The following is a 14,778-nucleotide window of genomic DNA, read 5'->3' as shown; positions in this document are numbered from 1 at the left end:
CCCGCCTCATCCTCCTACAGTGCTGGGATTACAGGTGTGAGCCACCTCGCCCGGCCTGACCCCTTCTTAAGTGGAGAAATATCTGTATCTGCATGCCCACAGGGGAGCTCCTAATTACACCACGTGCCGCATCCAAGCCACAGGCCGGTGATGTGAAGACACCCGATCCAAGAAATACAATAGTATTAAGAAAGAAAAAATGCTGCCATGGATACTACCAAACGCCAAATGACTCTAACACGTAGGCTAATTGCAAGGACCTTAAAATCGCAAATAAAAAGGCGCCTGTAGGTCGGGCGTGGTAGCTCACACCTGTAATCCCAGCACTTCAGGATGCTGAGGCAGGCGGATCACCTGAGGTCAGGAGTTTGAGACCAGCCTGATCAACATAGTGAAACCCCATCTCTACTAAAAGTACAAAAATTAGCTGGGCGTGGTGGCGCTTAATCCCAGCTACTCAGGAGGCTGAGGCAGGAGAATAACTTGAACCCAGGAAGCGGAGGTTGCAGCGAGCAGAGATCGACAAGAGCAAGACTCCGTCTCAAAAAAAAAAAAAAAAAAAAAAAGGAAGATGGGGTTAAGTCCCAGTGACTCCATCACGAAGTCAAAACATCGTAAGTGAAACCACGGTAAGTGATGGACCATCTGTGTATATATAAGGTTAAGAGATCTATAACATGCACACCGGAAAGGCTTATTACCTCTTTAGAGATGTATTTCTTGTATGTAGACTCATGGGGGTAGGGGCAGAAGGATTATCTGCTAGGGGCCTCAAACTCCAGCCGCTGGAATTTGCGCAGGAAAGCAGGGTACAATTCCTCCAAAGCAATCATTCTTTCTGAAAGCCGTCCCCGCAGCAATGGACAAATAGAGAGCCTCCAAAAACCCAAAGCTGCCAGGACCTCACTGAAGCGTTGGTAGGGTCTGCAGTAAGGTACAAAATACCATGGCATGAAGATGTATAAACGTGTCCATAATAGGGTGGATGTGTGTTAGAAGCATGAGCACAGACATATACATACAGGCTATCCACACATCCATTGTCAGCCCAGACTCCGCTTAGATTGCTGCTGGAATGGAGGCAGTGTCGTGCTCAGTGCAGCATGTTCTCCCTGGGAGGCTGGTGGACTGTGCGCAGTATGGTGTTTACACAGGTACACGGTGCTGAGCGCAGGGTCCGTCCTCATTATATTTGCTGACCAATCAGTTATATAACCAGCTTCATACATCTGGTAAGTCTTGTCCACAAACAGGAACCTCAAAAACTCAAGTGAGGGCAATGAGGAGAGGAGGTTGCAAAATTTGATAAAATGTGCTAAATATAGCAAGTCGGTAGAAGGCTAACAAGCAAACTGTAGTTGCCTGCAGCAACTATCAGCAGAAAACTATTAATAGTCAATCCAATTATTCTATCTGAATCTTGGTAGGTCAGTGGAGCAAAGTAATTGGTGTTGCTGCCCCAGTACAGAATGGACAAGGGTGAACCTTGGGGTGGAGGCTGGACTATATAATGTAAGGATCCATTACACTTCTGTGGGGCTCTTCCTTCCATCCTTCATGGTACCCTCCTGAACAATTCTGTGCTAAGGCCATCAGGTGTGTCAAGCAAAGTGGGCGTTTGTGTGGTATGCTCCACAGTGGCCCAAGCAGGGTGCTGGACCGGAGCAGGTTGAGGAGGGTGGCAGCACAGTGGGGCTGCCCAGCACAGTGTCAGACACAAATGGGTGCTGGTGCAGCCTGGCCCAGGTGTCAGAGCCCAAGCAATTTGAGGATGTGGCACATCCTGGTATTGGAGTGGCCCAGTGTGTGGTGTCCAGGGAGGGCAAGGTGCTGGTGGAGATGACGGATTAGTTACGTACAGGGGGATGACCAGGTAACTGAATGTATTAAGGATAATTGGAGCCAGAGTTGAACTGTCAGAGATAGGAGTTACAAATAAGGAAAGGGAGAATGAGCCCACTAGGGTTGAACTGGAATTGGACTTAGCAGTGTGGATCCACGATTTTCAGTATGTATGCACAGATAGATAAAGAAGTACGAAGTGGGTGGATCACAAGGTCAGGAGATTGAGACCACCCTGGCTAACACGGTGAAACCCCGTCTTTACTAAAAATACAAAAAATTAGCCGGGTGTGGTGGCACGCACCTGTAGTCTCAGCTACTCGGAAGGCTGAGGCAGGATAATCACTTGAACCCAGGAGGCAGAGGTTGCAGTGAGCCAAGATCGCATCATTGCACTCCAGCCTGGCGACAGAGTGAGATCCCCTCTCAAAAAAAAAAAAAAAAAAAAAAAAAAAAAGAAGTACATGTGGAGGTAAACATGTGTATACATGCATACATGCCCTGACTTGGTCTGTAGGGGGCCTGGGAACAGTGACACCCCAATAGCACATCTTGCACCCAGATCTTGGTTTCTAATTCCCATTCTCTAGTAAAAGGAACCAATGTTGCTTGGAGAAATGGCTATTTCCAGGGTTAAGGCAGAGAAAGTACAAGGTGAGCCTAGGACATCTTGTTCTGCCAGCAAGTAAGGAAATGCTGCAAGAATGATGGGGATGTTTCAAAACGATGCAGAAGCCAGCTCCAAGACCATGCTCCCACTGGCCAAATTTGGAACAACTTGAGCATTAAAAGAAATGATGACAGTAACACTTCGACCTGTTAAATAAAATGGGAAGCTACACTTCATACCAATAAAAGTAGATACTGAATAAATTAAAAGTTTGATGAGGAATAGGACATTTACACAGTTTCAAAGTACTTTCCCACAAAATACATATTATTAATTACCAATATTATTATATACATGTGATACTGACCAGGTTCATTCTGCCCGCATGCCATAAATCCATCACTGTGACAGGTTTTGCAAAAGAGAAACGATTTATTCGCAAGGCAGCCCAGTAAGGAGGCAGGAGAACAGCTCTCAAATCTGCCTCCCCAAAGATAAGTCTCAGGGATATTTACCGGTCAGAGAAGCAAGGTGGTGTAAGGTATGGGCAAAGGTGATTGGCAGTGGGGGAAAATGAAGCAGTCGGTGACCAGTGCAAGCACAGTCAGGGTTCGTGGCACTTCACAAGACACGTGTTCAAAAAATGACAGCCTTAGCATGATCTGAGGGTGTCGTTTGGGGCCTCTGATATCAAAAGGCCACTTTTTCTTGCACAAGCCTACTTGAAAGCTCATGGTCTCAACTGGTTTGAACTAGGCAGGAGCTGCCCCAAGTTCCTGAAAAACAATTTGAGCAATCATGACAGTAGTGACATACATGTTATCTGTAAGGAAGCCGGCAAGGTTAAGTTACAGCGCTCAGTGGCGCGGCCTTCAGCTTCACAGAAAAAAAATAACAAAGCAGGTGACCCAAAGCAAGCAGAGCAGGCTAAACTGGGCGGAATAATCAGATGAACCCCATGGTCTCATATGTAATATTACATTATAACTATAAAGAATGTAATTAATGTACATATTCAGTACAAGAAAGTCATCAGTGCGGGGAACACTGGAATTGTGTGCCACCAGAGGACAGAGTGGAGCCAGCTCGGCATCACTTCCGTGCTGTTCCCGTCGAAGGTCAGTAACTGGAACCCCTTCACCAGGACGCGGGTCCTGGCCAACCCAAATTGAGGGGCATTCTGCAGATCAGCTGGCCTGCCACCTTCAAATGATTCATGAAAATCAAAGACAGCTTTGAGGAACGGTTCCAGACTGGCAAAGACCAAAGAGGTCATAGATGAACAGGAGATCCCAAACTGGATCCTTTGGCTGTAAAGGACAATATTGGCACAATGGGTGAAGTTTGAATGGGGTCTGAGGATTAGGTGGTAGTAACTTCACAGGAGGGGATTTGGGAGAAATGCAATGTCACATGGAAAACTGACTCTCAAATAGTTCAAGAAGGAAGTTCTTTGGACTCTACTTGCAACTTTTCTGTAGGCTTAATATTGTTTCTCAATTTTAAAATGTGAACCAGGTAGTAGTTTTTTATTAAGATAGATTGTGCTTTTTGAAAGCATTGGTGGAAAGATTTCTCAAAATCATGCACGAAAGAGTTTATAATGAAACTGTATAATATTTGTTTCAAAAGAAAGTGTGGGCCCTGAGAAGCATTTTCTGTGGTTTACACAGTATTTCTGCCAATTTGGGATACTTTCAGTGTCCCTGGAATTCTCAGCATCTGAATTTCTTACTCGTTTTCCCTTTAAAAAAAAAATAGAATAAAGAAGTATGAGGGAAAAGGCCACACCTACCTACCTCACTTTAAAATTCTGTCTAAAAACCTGGTCACAGAGGAAGATGTTGGCTAACTTTAATGGGATAATCTAGTTCTCCTCAAAATGGAAAGCTATTTAGTAAAAAGCTATTTGCCCAACATGAGGAACAATTTATAGAAACTGAGAAGAATTTTTGGCCTGGGGAAAGGACAGGGTTTGTTGCATGGGATAAGGGCAAGTGATGTGGCCGAGCACGATGGCTCACGCCTGTAATCCCAGCACTTTGGGAGGCCGAGGCAGGTGGATCGTGAGGTCAAGAGAACAAGACCATCCTGGCCAACATGGTGAAACCTCGTCTCTACTAAAAATACAAAAATTAGCTGGATATGGTGGCGTGTGCACCTGTAGTCCCAGCTACTCGGGAGGCTGAGACAGGAGAATCGCTTGAACCTGGGAGGCGGAGGTTGCAGTGAACCGAGATCGCTCCACTGCTCTCCAGCCTGGTGACAGAGCGAGTCTGTCTCAAAAAAAAAAAAAAAGCAAGTGATTTTTTTTAAAAAAAGAAAAACAGAACTGATGTCTGAAAAAGTAGTACTCCTTTACAAAACACATTCTCTACAAACGCGTGACCTCTGCTCAGTCCCTTTCCACAACTTTCTCCTGCCTATTTTCTTCTCTGCATTTTTTCAGGATGTTTGTTATCTTAAATTTTACTATATTTTGCATGCTTCCAAATATAAAAAATAATTTTTAAGATGAATTAAACATTGAACCTGTCTCTCAGTATTGTTTTGGGAACATGCATTCTCCTGAGGAGAGGGAGCTGTTGAGTGGAAGCAGTCAAACAGAACTCCACATTTCATTTTCCTGGCGTGGGTTTCAGGGTGCAACTCAAACAGAATATGACTTGGCATCTGTCACCTTTCCCAGGCACTCCCTATCCTCTGGCAATTTGTTGCCTTAATGGAGAACCATTCAAAATTAAATATTTTATATTAGAAAATAAATGTTAAACATAAAGAAAAGTTATACAAATATTATAACAACCCAGTGAGCCTTCCTTCACTAATTTTCTCTCTCATACACACACATCTATGTGTATGTGTGTGTACACAGTATATATGTGTATATATTTACACAATCACTTGTTTTCTTTTGCTGGACTACTTGAGAGTAAATTGAAGAGATCGACATTCTTTAGCTCTAAATAATTCAATATGAACCTCATAGGATCAAAGATGTTTTCATACATAAGCCCATGCAATTATTACCAACTTCAGATAATTCATATTCATACAATTTTCCCATATATAATATATTCAATATTTAAATTTTGACAGTTATTCCAATATTGGTTTTACAGCAACTTTTTTCCTTTATTTTTATAGATACATAGTAATTGTATATATTTATGTGTTACATGTGATACTTTGATACATGCATACATGCATACAATGTGCAATGATCAAATCAGGGTGATGAAGGTATTCATCACCTCAAACATTTATTATTTCTTTGTACTGGGAATATTCCAAATCTTCTCTTCTAGCTATTTTGAAATATACAATAAATTATTGTTAACTATTATCACTGTACAGTGCTATCATTCCCTCTATCTAACTATCTTTGTACCCATAACCAACCTCTTTTCATCCTTCCCTCTCTCCTATTGCTTGCCAGCCTCTGGTAGTCATCTTTCTACTCTCCACCTCCCTGAAATCAAGGTTTTTAGCTCCCACATAGGAGTGAGAAGGTGGGATATGTATCTTTCTGTGCCTACCTTATTTCACTTAACGTAATGTCCTCTGGTTTCATCCATGTTGCTACAACGGACAGGATTTCATTCTTTTTATGACTGAATAGTATTCCACTGTGTATATCTAGCACATTTTTTTTTTTTTTTGAGACAGAGTCTCGCTCTGTCGCCCAGGCTGTAGTGCAGTGGCATGATCTCGGCTCACTGCAAGCTCCACCTCCCGGGTTCACGCCATTCTCCTGCCTCAGCCTCCAGAGTAACTGGGACTACAGGCACCCGCCACCACGCTCGGCTAATTTTTTGTATTTTTAGTAGAGACAGGGTTTCACCATGTTAGCCAGGATGGTCTCGATCTCCTGACCTCATGATCCGCCCACCCGGGCCTCCCAAAGTGGTGGGATTACAGGCATGAGCCACCGTGCCTAGCCTTATCTAGCACGTTTTTTATCCATTCATCTGTTGATGGACACTTGGATTGATTCCATATCTTGGCTATTGTGACTAGTCCTACAGTAAACAGGGGAGTGCAGATATCTCTTCAATATACTGATTTGCTTTCTTTTGGGTGTATACCCAGCAGTGGGATTGCTAGATCATATGGTAGTTCTAGTTTCAATTTTTTGAGGAACCTCCATACTGTTTTCCACAATGGTTGTACGAATTTACATTTCCACCAACAGTGTACAAGGGTTCCCTTTTCTCCACATCCTCCCCAAAATTTGTTATTTTCTGTCTTTTTGATAATAGCCATTTTAACTGAGGTGAGATGATACCTATTTTATTGTGGTTTCAGTTGCATTTTACTTATATACCTGATGGCCATTAGTATGTCTTCTTTTGAGAAAATGAAAATCTTTTTCAGATCATTTGCCCTATTTTTGTTTTCTTTTTTTTTTTTTTTTTTTGAGATGGAGTCTCACTCTGTCACCCAGGCTGGAGCACAGTGGCACATCTTGGCTCACTGCAACCTCTGCCTGCTGGTTCACGCCAGCCTCCCAAGTAGCTGGAACCACAGGCGACCACCACCACACCTGGCTAATTTTTTGTATTTTTAGTACGGATGGGGTTTCAGCGTGTTAGCCAGGATGGTCTTGATCTCCTGACCTCGTGATCCACCCGCCTCAGCCTCCCAGAGTGCTGGGATTACAGGCATGAGCCACAGCACCCAGCCCATTTGCCCATTTTTAATTAGATTGTTTCCTTGCTATTGAGTTATTTGAGGTTCTTATATAGTTTATATATAGGTAACTAATCCTTTGTCAGATGCATAGTTTGCAAATATTTTCCCATTCTGTAGGTTGCCCCTTCCCTGTTATTTCCTTTGCTGTAAAGAAGCTTAGACGATTCTTTTTTTTTCCCCCTCCCCAGCTTAGAAGATCTCTGACAAATGTAGTGAAATCAACAACTGCTCTGCAAGAATCAGATTCCAAGGCAGGCACAATGGCTCATGCCTGTAATCCCAGTACTTTGGGAGGCCAAGGTGGGTGCATCACCTGAGGTCAGGAGTTCTAGATCAACCTGGCCAACATGGTGAAATCCCGTCTCTACTAAAAATACAAAAAAAAAAAAAAAAAAATTAGCTGGGCATAGTGGTGCATGCCTGTAATCCTAGCTACTTGGAAAGCTGAGACAAGAGAATCACTTGAACCCAGGAGGCAGAGGCTGCAGTAAGCTGAGATTATACCGTGTCTGGAATTGGTTCCTTCTGGTGGGTTCTTGGTCTCGCTGACTTCAAGAATGAAGCCAGGACCCTCGCAATGAGTGTTAAAGTTCTTAAAGATGGTGTCTCCGGAGTTTGTTCCTTCAGATGTTCAGACGTACCTGGAGTTTCTTCCTTCTGGTGGGTTCGTGGTCTCACTGACTTCAGGAGTGAAGCCACAGACCTTCGCAGTGAGTGTTACAGCTCTTAAAGGTGGCACGTTGGGAGTTGTTTGTTCCTCCAGGGGGGTTCATGGTATTGCTGGCTTGAGGAGTGAAGCTGCAGACCTTCACGCTGAGTGTTACAGCTCATAAAGGTAGTACAGACCCAAAAAACGAGCAACAGCAAGATTTACGGGGAAGAGAAAAAGAACAAAGCCTCCACAGCATGGAAGGGAAAGCCAGAAGGTTGCCCCTCCTGGTGCAGGTGGCCAGCTTTTATTCCCTTATTTGGCCCCACCCACATCCTGCTGATTGGTCCATTTTACAGAGCGCTGATTGGTCCATTTTACAGAGTGCTGATTGGTTCATTTTTACAGAATGCTGATTGGTGCGTTTACAAACCTTTAGCTAGACACAGAGTGCTGATTGATGTGTTTTTACAGAGTGCTGATTGATGTGTTTTTACAGAGTGCTGATTGGTGTGTATACAAACCTTTAGCTAGACAGAGAGAGCTGATTGGTGCATTTACGATCCTTTAGCTAGACAGAAAGGTTCTCCAAGTCCCCACCTGACCCAGAAGCCCAGCCGGCTTCCGCTCTCAGTACCACTGCTCTCCAGCCTGGGCGACAGAGCAAGACTCCATCTCAAAAAAAAAAAAAAAAAATTAGCACTAAAAAAACTTATTAAAAGAGAAAACATTGTCAGGTCAGGCTAAAGGTTAAAGAGGAAAAAAATCACAGGGTAGGGTCAAAGAGTGGCGATAACAGAGAAGAAAGTCAGGAAACTTGAAATTGAATAACAGAAATTACTCAATATTAACTGCAGAGAAAAAATAGACTGAAAAAATTAGCAGAGCCTCAGTAACCTGTGGGACTGTGATGAAAGATTTAACATCATGTCATCAAAGTCCCCCCCAAAAAAGAGAAAAAAGCATGAAGCTGAAAAATATTCAAAGATATGATGGCTCAAGATTTTCCAAAAATTGCAAAAAACATAGCCTAAACCGAATAAACTCTTAACAACTCTGAGGCAATCTATATCAATATATATCATAATCAAACGTCTGAAAACTAAAGGCAAAGAAAAAAGTATTAAAAACAGCAAGACAGAAATTATACCATATTATACCATATTTATAACAGAAAAGCAATTTTTTTTTTTTTTTTTTTTTTTTTAGATGGAGTCTCGCTCTGTTGCCAGGCTGGAGTGCAGTGGTGCAATCTCGGCTCACTGCCACCTCTGCCTCCCGGGTTCAAGCGATTCTCCTCCCTCAGCCTCCAGAGTAGCTGGGACTACAGGCGGGCACCACCATGCCCAACTAATTTTTGTATTTTTAGTACAGACGGGGTTTCACCGTGTTGACCAGGCTGGTCTCAATTTCTTGGTCTCATGATCCACCCACCTTGGCCTCCCAAAGTGCTGGGATTACAGGCATGAGCCACCGCGCCCTCCCGGGAAGAGCAATTTTTAAATGACGGCATATTTCTCCTCCGAAATCACAGAGACCAGAAGGAAGTGACACAGTATTTTCCAAGTGCTGAAAGAAAAGCACTGTCAATCGAGAATTCTGTTATCCAGTGAAAACAGCCTTCAAAACAGAAGTGATATCAGGGCAATCTCAGATGAAGAACTACTAAGAATTTGTCACCAGCAGACCTACCATTAAAAAAATGGCTAAAGGAAATTCTTGAAATAGAAAGGAAATGATAAGTTAGAACATCAGGGAGGAACACAGAACAACAGAAAGAGTAAAAATATAGATAAATACACTAGACATTTCTTCTGTTGAGTTTTCGAGAGTTATCTTTGTCCAAGCAAAAATTTTAATATTGTCTAACATGGCTATTGAAGTATGTAGAAGAATTATTAAGATAATTGTAAGTGAGAGAGGGTAAAACGACTTAAAAGAATTGTAAGGTTTCTACGCTTCAGTCAAACTGGTAAAATGTCAACACTAGTAGACTGAGATATCAATATAATGTAATATGTAGAGCAGCTATTAAATAATTTACACAAAGAGATACACACTAAATCACTATAGACATATCAAAATGGAATTCTAAAAAGGTGCTAGTAACCCGAAGGAAAGTAGGAAAAAGAAAACAGAGAAACAAAGAACAGAGGAAACAAAGATAACAAAAAAATCCTATGGAAGACCTAAGACTTAATATACAGGTAATTACATTAAATATGAACAGTCTAAATACACTAATAAAAAGAGATTGGTGAGTGAAACAAGCCAGGCACACAGTCAAATATCACCTGTTCTCACTCGTAAGTGGGTGCTAAAAAATGTGTACACGTGAAGACAGAGAGTGGGGTGACAGACAATGAAGACTTGGAAGGGTGAAGGAGTATGAGGGGGTCATATGGTAGGTAATTACTAATTGGGTACAATGCACGTTATTTGGGTAATGGATACCCTAAAAGCCCTGACTTGACCACTATGTAATCTATGCATATAACAAAACCGCATACGGCCGGGCTCAGTGGCTCACGCCTGTAATCCCAGCACTTTGGGAGGCTGACGTGTGTAGATCACTTGAGGTCCAGAGTTCAAGACCAGGTGGGCCAACATGGTGAAACCCCATCTCTACTAAAAATACAAAAATTAGCTGGGCATGGTGGCAGGTGGCTGTAATCCCAGCTACTTGGGAGGCTGAGGCAGGAGAATCACTTGAACCCGGGAGGTGAAGGTTGCAGTGAGCTGAGATTGCTCCACTGCACTCCAGCCTGGGTGACAGAGTGAGACTCCATCTCTAAATAAATAAATAAGCAGGTATTTATAAACATAGGCCAGATAATGTCACTTCTCTGCTCACAACCTTCCACTGGTACCACATCTCACAGCAAATGGAAGCCAAAGGCCTTACAATATTGGCAACAGCCCCAGCTTTCAGGCCACAAAATTCATCTTGAAACTGTAGCCTACTGAGTATTCTTAACATAAACATTTCCTTAATATAAAGCAGTATATATTCGCAGTAGAAAAACTGAAAAATATAAAACATGTAAAGGGGGAAATTACTTATAATTCCACAGTCTAAAATAACCACTATACTGGTTGTTTTTAATATATATATCTTTTTGTAAATCTAGTTTTTACAATTTAATGATACTGAGGCAAACATATTTGCCACATCCATAAAAATTTTGAAATCAAATAGAAATAAAATAATAAAAAGACAGATTGGCAGAGAAGCTTTTTTGTGTTTGTTTGTTTTTGTTTGTTTTTTTTTAACAGCCAAGCATAGTGGCTCACACTGGACGCTGAGGTAGGAGGGAGCCCAGGAGTTGGAGACCAACCTGGGCAAGCATAGCAATGTAGCAGGATGAGCCGCAGACAAAACTCAGACACCGAGTTAAAGAAGGAAGGGGTTTACTTGGCGGGGAGCACTGCATTGGCAAGACTCCTGTGTCAAGAGCCGAGCTCTCCGAGTGAGCAATTCCTGTCCCTTTTAAGGGCTCACAACTCTAAGGGGGTGCGCGTGAGGGGTCTTGATCGATTGAGCAAGCAGGGGGTACGTGACTGGGGGCTGCATGCACTGGTAATTAGATGGGAACAAAACAGGATGGGAATTTCCACACTGCTTTTCTATACAATGTCTGTAATCTATAGATAATATAACCGATTAGGTCAGGGGTTGATCTTTAACTACCAGGCCCAGGGTGTGACGCCAGGCTGTCTGCTTGTGGATTTCATTTCTGCCTTTTAGTTTTTACTTTTTCTTTCTTTGGAGGCAGAAATTGGGCATAAGACAATATGAGGGGTGGTCTCCTCCCTTAGCAAGACTGTGTCCCTACAAATTTTTTTTTTTTTTTTTGAGACTGAGTCTTGCTCTGTCACCCAGGCTGGAGTGCAGTGGTGCGATCTCGGCTCACTGCAAGCTCCGCCTCCTGGGTTCACACCATTCTCCTGCCTCAGCCTCCCGAGTAGCTGGGACTACAGGCACCTGCCACCATGCTTGGCTAATTTTTTGTATTTTTAGTAGAGATGGGGTTTCACCGTGTTGGCCAGGATGGTCTCGATCTCCTGACCTCGTGATCCACCTGTCTCGGCCTCCCAAAGTGCTGGGATTACAGGCTTGAGCCACCGTGCCCGGCCTGCATTTTTTAAGTAAATAATTTTTCCTCTTTAGGCCTCATCTGGTTTATTTTTTATTTTTTCTAAGATTTAAACTCAGACTTAAACATTTAATTTTATCCATGTGTGCATATGAACCTCTTCCATTACTTCCACAGGTCAGCATTGTGTAAACTACACTTCAGTTATAAACTCTTGTTTTGAGCAGCCAGGTTGCAGCCCATACAATGTTCCCAGTGAGGACTTCCTCCTACCTATTTCCCTCCATTTCTGAGCGAGCGTGGACTTGCTGCACGGAGGGTGCACACTTCATGTTCTATGTGCTGAGGGACTTCCCTCCGGATCCGACCTTGTTAATATCCCAGTTGTGAGTGAGAGCTTCTGAAACTCCATAGCCTAACTGGAAATTAAATTGCAGCATTAGTTGTCTCCTCAGAAGTCACTGGTTTCATGCCTCACTCAGAAGTAACTGCACAATTCCAGGGCATCCACAGGAACCTACAGGTTTTGCCTGCCCCTGCCCGCGACTGGCTGATCTGCAAACACTCTCCCTGGCTTCCCGCTGGCTGCTCCTGCCACTCCCGTCGTGTTCTGCCCCAAGCCCCTTTGCTTTGCTCTCTGCTCCTCCAGGCGGCTCCTCCCACACAGACGTGCTGGGCTCCACAGGGGCTCCTTTTGCCTCAGGTGGATCGGAACATGTGTTCGTGTGACTCTTTTTGGTTTTTTTGTTTTTTTTTGAGACGAGTCTCGCTCTGTCGCCCAGGCTGGAGTGCAGTGGCGCGATCTCGGCTCACTGCAAGCTCTGCCTGCCGGGTTCACGCCATTCTCCTGTCTCAGCCTCCCAAGTAGCTGGGACTACAGGCGCCCGCCACCATGCCCGGCTAATTTTTTGTATTTTTTAGTAGAGACGGGGTTTCACCGTGTTAGCCAGGATGGTCTCGATCTCCTGACCTCGTGATCTGCCCGCCTCAGCCTCCCAAAGTGCTGGGATTACAGGGGTGAGCCAACGCGCCTGGCCAATTTTTTTTTTAATTTAGCCGGGTGTGGTGGCAGACACCTGCAGCCCCAGCTACTTAGGAGAGTGAGGCAGGAGGATTGCTTGAGGCCAGGAGCTCAAGGCTTCAGTGATCTGATTGTGCCACTGCACCCCAGGCTGGGCAAGAGAGTGAGACCTTGACAAAAAAAAAAAAAAAAAAAAAGAATTTCCTAAGAAATACTTTCAAAAGTATTTCCTAAGAAATTTTGAATATAATGATATAAAAAGGTTGATAATAAAACTGAAAAAAAGATATTCCATACAAACATTAAAACTGGGTTAAGGGTACTCTCGACCTCTCTGTACTTCATAAAACTTCATAGAGGTACACACACACTTTGTGTCAATGTTACTTTCCTGGTTTTGATAGTCTGTAAAAATGTAGTCATTAGAGAAAACTGGGTTAATAGTACTCTCAACCTCTCTCTACTATTTTTGCAACTTCCTATGGATCTATCACTATTCTGCAATGAAAGGTTTTAAGAAAGGGTTGTGGTCATTTATATTAGGTTGCATTACATTTATAAATTAAGGGAAAATAACATGTTTATTTTGTTGAGAGATATAAGGAATGTCATTAAATTTGCTCATCTACTTTGAGTTTAAAATTTTTCTCATAAAGGCTTCTAACATTTCCTAAATTGTTATTGTTATCTAACTATTTCATTGTTATTGTTAATAGAGGTTTTCTCTTTTTCTCTTCCACTATATCCTATCCTGACTGGTTATATGTTTATAAGATGAAGGCTACTTTTTTTTTTTTTTTTTTTTTTTTTTTTGATATGGAATCTTGCTCTGTCGCCCAGGCTGGAGTGCAGTGGTGCAATCTCAGCTCACTGCAACCTCTGCCTCCGGGGTTCAAGTGATTCTGCTGCCTCAGCCTCCGGAGTAGTTGGGATTACAGGTACATGCCACCACGCCCAACTAATTTTTTATCTTTTTGATAGAGACGGGGTTTCACCATCTTGGCCTGGCTGGTGTCAAACTCCTGACCTCAAGTGATCCACCTGCCTCAGCCTCCCAAAGTGCTGGGATTACAGGCATGAGCCACTGTACCCGGCCTGAAAGCTACATTTTGTTTAAATTAGTCTTACCATTAATTCTGCAGGATTTTCCATGTTCCATCATATCATCTACATATAGAGATAATTTTTCATCTCCCTTTCTAATTATTATTTTTAATTATTTTTCCTTCTTTAATTGTGTTAGCTCATATTTCCAGTGCAATTGAAACAGTAGTAGCAGTACTATGCATCCTTCATCCTCACCTCATTCTTGACCTTATTCAGTGTCTCTAGTGTTTCTCCAAGATGCTAAGACATCTGGAGAAAAAGATGAAGTTTCTAATATTGAACCATGGTTGAATTCCTAGAATAAACCCTTCTTAGTTGTGCCGTAGTATTTTCTTTTAGACTTGTGGTCTCACTATGTTGCCCTGGCTGGCCTCAAACTCCTAGGCTCAAGCAATCCACCTGCCTCAGCTTCACAAGCAGCTGGGACCACAGGTGCATGCCACCATGCCCAGCTAGGTTGATTGGTTTTGGTATTTTTAGAGACAGGATCTCATTATGTCACCCAGGCTTGTGCTATATTTTTTCAATGTGGTACGGATTCTGTTTATTAACATTTTACCAGTGATTTTTGTGTTGCAATTTATAAGGAAAATCATTTTCCGTAGTTTTATTTCCCCCCACTGCAAGACCATGGAGCATGCTTGGTAACACCGTGTTCTGACTCATTGACCACGAGCTTAACAAGCAGTCTCACACTTGAGGCTTTAATTTCTAAGTTCCAAATGCAGTGTATAGAAGGTCCCATGAAAGGTTCCAT

This window comes from Pongo abelii, chromosome 23 (genome assembly GCF_028885655.2).
Source record: "Pongo abelii isolate AG06213 chromosome 23, NHGRI_mPonAbe1-v2.0_pri, whole genome shotgun sequence".
Taxonomy (NCBI): domain Eukaryota; kingdom Metazoa; phylum Chordata; class Mammalia; order Primates; family Hominidae; genus Pongo; species Pongo abelii.
Note: the sequence above shows the minus strand (reverse complement) of the source record.